General features: G+C 38.5%; 1 protein-coding gene across 2 annotated transcripts in view; it reads left to right on the top strand.

Annotated features, from left to right (window-relative positions):
- Nucleotides 1-1166: 1166 nt before the first annotated feature.
- The window catches only part of LOC125397994 (glycine N-acyltransferase-like protein Keg1), a 28204-nt gene continuing 23370 nt past the window's right edge, over nt 1167-6000 (top strand). The window contains exon 1 of one of the 2 annotated variants that reach the window (XM_048430550.3): nt 1167-1319. The gene's annotated coding sequence lies outside the window, so the exon portion shown is untranslated. Of the gene's footprint in view, nt 1320-2986; nt 3110-6000 lie in introns of those variants that run through there. The other variant, XM_085693653.2, reaches the window with a different exon arrangement.

Here is a 6000-nt window from a genome sequence, read left to right as displayed (position 1 = left end):
ATGGACGATTGTCCTGAGGGTTGAAAAAGAGACACACACAAAAGAGACCTTTGCTCATTTACCAAAGTAAATGGCAACTTTATTAAACTCAAGACCGGTATATATACCAGTGGGCTAGAAGGATCGAAAATGCAAGGCCTCCTCCCATCCAGGAGCAGGAGGAGAAGATTAAAGCTTCCCGGCCCCTTGGGCAGGGTCAGCTGGGGAGCCAGGCTATGGGCCCATTGCTAAGACCTTGAATACAAGTGGAATCACCATAACAAAGAGAACCAGGTTCTTGCTAAGTTATCCCCTCAAGCCAGAGCTAGTGCAGAGTCTCCAGGGAGCCAGAGGTCACACGGCCCTGCGAATCGCCAGGAGAAGGGAAAAACCTTGGTAGCTACAGTGGTCACCTAGCCTTTTGATAGTGAGACAACCTGATGCCACCCTAAGCAAGTGGTCAGCATGTGATAATGTCGTTCTGCTCCTTCTATTGTAATTTAGGAGGTCACTCGGGGAAGAGGTGTTTTTCAGTCTATGTGAGAAAATGAGCAGGAGCAGGGGAATGGATTGGCAAGGATCACAGCTATGGGCGTGACCTAGATCATTTCCCCTGCTACCTAGGAAATAGAATGTTAATGAATTTCCCTCTCAGTTTATGATTTGATATAAAAACTGTTTGGATAATAAATATGGGTAACCTTCAGGATTTGAATGAACCCTGAGACTCCCTCCTGATATTGTCATGTGACCTGTACCTCATTTATTCCCACACCTCCACTCTGGTACAAGAAATGGTTTATATCTGGGCCAGTGTCCCACAGTGTACAGATAAGAAACTCTAATTTTTTCAGAACTAATTTCACCCAATACTTCTGGATTCCCTCTTGTTACTGCAACAGGAAACTGGGAAGGGTAGAAATGTAAACAGAGATTAATAAACATGTTTGCAGCATACAGAGGGAAATTCCACATCAGGCAATGAGGAGAGATATTTTCTAGACAATCACAGATTCTGTCTAGTCCTAGTCAGCTGTTTTCCTGTGGGTCAAAGAAATGATGTATAAAAAGCTGAGAGGGCATACACAATCGGAATCTCAGATCTGCATAGTCATCTTCCTGGGCACACATCTGTGAAGATACAGCAATCTTCGGACTCTCAAGACAGCCAGAGTTTTGTTTTCCTACTTTTCAATGAAAATCAAGGTCCAGAGTACATCCTCAGTCTAAATATTTTTGTAAAACATTCACTAAAACACTGTGAATGCGAGCATTTCCGAAAAGATCTGCTGCTTGTTATTTGTTCTGAGGAGGCTTCCTGTGTGGATGCAGATTTATAGGTAAGGATTTATCACTGAAGAGTGGTGATTCCCTGTCCTTTCTTTTATACAAGGTGGGAAAAATCAAACGTTGGTTTTAGAAAGGAAATATTGATCTTTTTTGTGGGTGCTTATCCAGTGAAAAGGGGTAGTTTATTCAACTTGAGAAGTGCATATACCTACTAATATGTACCATAGGAAAAAATCTTTAATTTTCATTTTCAGATTATAATTTGATTACACAATTTCTCCCTTTTCCTACCTCCAAATTTCCTATATACCCATCCCTGTTCCCTTTCAATTTCATGATCTCTTTTTGAACTAATTTTTACTGTAGGTAAAATTTATGTACATATAAATTTCTAAATATGACTAACCTGTTCTGTAAAATTGTAGCTGCACATGTATTTTATGACTGATTTGACACTGAATAATGAAATGGTTTCCTTGGGGAAGGAAACCTCTTCATTTCCCAGATTTCTTCCCCGGACTGTAGTTCTTTGTGCAGTTTTGAGGCCTTTTGGACTTTTTCTATCCAGTTAGGTGTGTTTGTTGATGTCAAAATTCTTGAAAGATCTATGGCAGGTTTCCATTCCAAACAGATAAAAACTGTGGAGATATTGTGAAAGCTTGGCAGTACATTTCGTTAGCAAAATTTGCAAAGAAGTATTATGCTCCAGCAACTGTTATTCAGTTCCAATGACACAGAGATGCTGGGCAGATGATAATGTCTTTAATTCTTTTTGTTTTTCATTGGATACTTACCAGGAGAGTAAAATGTCTCAGACAAATGTATGATGTAATATGATGAGAAATATGAAGAACATAAAGTGCTTTCACTGCTAATCGATATTATTTAAAAAGAAAGCTAACCTAAAAGATTTGATCTATATTGCTCATGTGTTGAGCTATTTCTAAAATTTTTATTTTTATCTTATTTTTTGTATTCTTCCATATTCTGATGATTAATGCATGTGAAATGTACATAAACTCATGCATAACTAACCAAAGTCTGTGCACTACTTTATTTTATGTTTCATCCTTTTAATTTAATACGTCTCCACTTCTACATATGTATAATAGTTTTTATATTAATTGTTACTTTGAGTAGTGACAGACCATGACCTTATGATTATACAATCTCATTATAGTTTGGATAAAATCACTGAATTTTTGTTCCATTCCTTAAAGTTTTATAAAATCTATTCTTTGGATTCATTATCTCAGACTAGTTCTGCATATATTTTCAATAAAGTAAAAACTCTGTCTGAAGACCCCAAAGACCACAATGAATTATATCCACTAACAATGCTAAGAGTTCCCATTCCTAAAGCCTCTTCAGACTGCAATCTGCTCCTTTAACTGGACATCACTTGTGTTGCCATTGCACAGTATTATTTGTTATTTGTCTGTGTATGTTTCTCCATATTTCTCAAATATTCTTTTTTTTAATTAATTAATTTATTTATTGAAAATTTATTTATTTTTATTTATGAAAAATTTTCACCTCCTCCCCCTCTTCCTTTTCCCTCCCCCTCCCCATCTCCCTCTCCCTCTCTATCCTTAAGAACAGTCAGGGTTCCCGGCCCCGTGGGAAGTCCAAGGTCCTCCCCCCTCCATCCAGGTCTATAAAGGTAGGCATCCAAACAAACCAGGCTCCCACAAAATCAGTCCATGAAGTAGAATAAAAATCCAGTGCCATTGTCCTAGGCTTCTCAGTCAGCCTTCACTGCCAGCCACATTCAGAGTGTCAATTTTGATCACATGCTCCAACACTCCCAGTCCAGCTGGCCTTGGTGAGCTCCCATTAGGTAAGTCCCAATGTCTCAGTGGTAGACACAATCCTCGTGATCCTGACATCCTTCATGTTCTCCCTCCTTCTGCTCCTCATTTGGACCTTGGGAGATAAGTCCAGTACTCCAATGTGGGTCTCTGTCTTTATCTCCATTTATCGCCAGATGAAGGTTCTATGGTGATATGCAAGATATTCATCAGTGTGGCTATGGGACAAGGCCAGTTCAGGCACTGCACCCTCTTCTCTGCTGCCGAAGGAACAATCTGGGGACCTATTCTTGGACCTGGGAACCCCTCTACAGAAAAGCCCCTAGCAAACACTAAAATGGCTCCCTTAATTAAGATATTTACTTTCCTACTCCCATATCCATCCTTCCTCCATCCCACCCATCACATTCCCCCAAGTTTTCCCCAATCCTCCCCTTCTCCCCTCTCTCTACCGATCTCCCCTTACATCCACCTCCCACCCTCATGCACCCAAGTTTTGCCTGGAAATCTTGTCTACTTCCAATATCCAGGAGGATAACTATATGATTTTCTTTAGGTTCACCTTCTTATTTAGCTTCTCTAGAATCACAAATTATAGGCTCGAAGTCCTTAAATTATGGCTAGAATTCACTTATGAGTGAGTATATACTATATTCCTCTTTTTGGGTCTGGGATACCTCACTCAGTAAAGTGTTTTCTATTTCCATCCATTTGCATGCAAAATTCAAGATGTCATTGTTTTTTACTGCTGAGTAAAACTCTAATGTGTATATGTTCCATACCTTCTTTAACCATTCTTCTATTGAGGGGCACCTAGGTTGTTTTTAGGTTCTGGCTATTACAGATAGTGCTGCTATGAACATAGTTGAACAAATGCTTTTGTAGTATGATAAGGCATCTCTTGGGTATATTCCCAAGAATGGAATTGCTGGGTCCTGAGGGGGGTTGACTTCCAGTTTCCTGAGAAACCGCCACACTGATTTCCACAGTAGCAGCACAAGTTTGCATTCCCACCAATGGATGAGTGTTCCCCTCTCTCCACATCCTCTCCAGCATAGGTTATCATTGGTGTTTTTGAGTTTAGCTATTTTGACAGGTATAAGATGGTATCTCAAAGTGGTTTTGATTTGCATTTTCCTGATTGCTAAGGAAGTTGAGCTTAAGTGTCTTTTGGCCATTTGAACTTCTGTGGAGAATTCTCTGTTCAGTTCAGTACCCCATTTTTTAATTGGGTTAATTATAGTTTTAGTGTCTAGTTTCTTGAGTTCTTTCTATATTTTAGAGATCAGACCTTTGTCTGATGAGGGATTGGTGAAGATCTTTTCCTAATCAGTAAGTTGCCTTTTGGTTTTAGTGACAGTGTCGTTTGTTTTACAGAAGCTTCTCAGTTTCAGGAGGTCCCACTTATTCATTGTTGCTCTTATTGTCTGTGCTACTGGGGTTCTACCTAGGAAGTGCTCTCCTGTGCCCATGTCTTGTAGACTACTTCCCACTTTCTCTTCTATGAGGTTCTATGTGGTCAGATTAATGTTGAGGTCTTTAATCCATTTGGACTTGAGTTTTGTGCATGGTGATAAATATGTATCTATTTTCATTCTTCTACAGGTTGACATCTAGTTATGCCAGCACCATTTGTTAAAGATGCTTTCTTTCTTCCATTGTATAGTTTTAGCTCCTTTGTCGAAAATCAGGTGTTCATAGGTTTGTGGATTAAGATCTGCATCTTCAATTCAATTCCATTCGTCAACATCTCTGTTTTTGTGCCAATACCAAGCAGTTTTCATTACTGTAGCTCTGTAATAGAATTTGAAGTCAGGAATGGTAATGCCTCCAGAAGTACTTTTATTGTATAGGATTGTTTTGACAATCCTGGGTTTTTTTGTTTTTCCATATAAACTTGATTGTTGTTCTCTTAAGGTCTGTGAAAAATTTTGCTGGGATTTTGATGGGGATTGCATTGAATCTATAGACTGCTTTTGGTAAAATTGCCATTTTTACTATGTTAATCCTCCCAATCCAAGAGCATTGGAGATTTTTCCATTTTCTGGTATCCTCTTCAATTTCTTTCTTCAAAACCTTAACGTTCTTGTCAAACAGATCTTTCACTTCCTTGGTTACAGTTACCCCAAGATATTTTATGCTATTTGTGGCTATTGTGAAAGATGATGTTTCTCTGATTTCCTTCTCTGTATCTTTGTTCTTTATGTATAGGAGGACAACTAAATTTTTGGAGTTGATCTTGTATCCTGCCACAGTACTAAAGGTGTTGATCAGCTGTAGGAGTTCTTTGGTAGAATATTTGGGGTCGCTTTTGTATACTATCATATCATCTGCAAATAATGAAAGTTTGACTTCTTTCTTTCCAATTTGAATCCCCTTGATCTCTTTATGCTGCCTTATTGCTATTGCTAGAACTTCAAACACTATATTGAAGAGGTCTGGAGAGAGTGGACAGCCTTGTCTTGTTCCAGATTTTAGTGGGATGGCTTTGAGTTTCTCTCCATTTAATTTAATGTTAGCTGTCAGCTTGCTGTATATTGCCTTTATTATATTTAGGAATGAACCTTGTATCCCTGATCTCTCCAAGACCTTTATCATAAAGGGGTGTTGAATTTTGTCAAATGCTTTTTCAGCATCTAATGAAATGATCATATGGTTTTTTTTCTTCAGTTTATTTATATGATGGATTACGCTGATAGATTTTCGTATGTTGTACCAGCCCTGCCTCTCTGGGATGAAGCCTACTTGATCGTAATGGATAATTTTTTTGGATGTGTTCTTGGATTCTGTTTGCCAGTATTTTATTGAGAATTTTTGCATCAATGTTCATGAGGGAGATTGGTCTGTAATTCGCTTTCTTGGTTAAGTCTTTATGTGGTTTGGGTATCAGGGTGACTGTAACTTCATAAAAGGAGTTAGA

The sequence above is a fragment of the Myodes glareolus genome, chromosome 7, assembly GCF_982192425.1.
Source record: "Myodes glareolus chromosome 7, mMyoGla1.1, whole genome shotgun sequence".
NCBI classification, from domain to species: Eukaryota; Metazoa; Chordata; class Mammalia; order Rodentia; family Cricetidae; genus Myodes; species Myodes glareolus.
Note: the sequence above shows the minus strand (reverse complement) of the source record. Positions and strands in the feature narration are given on the sequence as shown.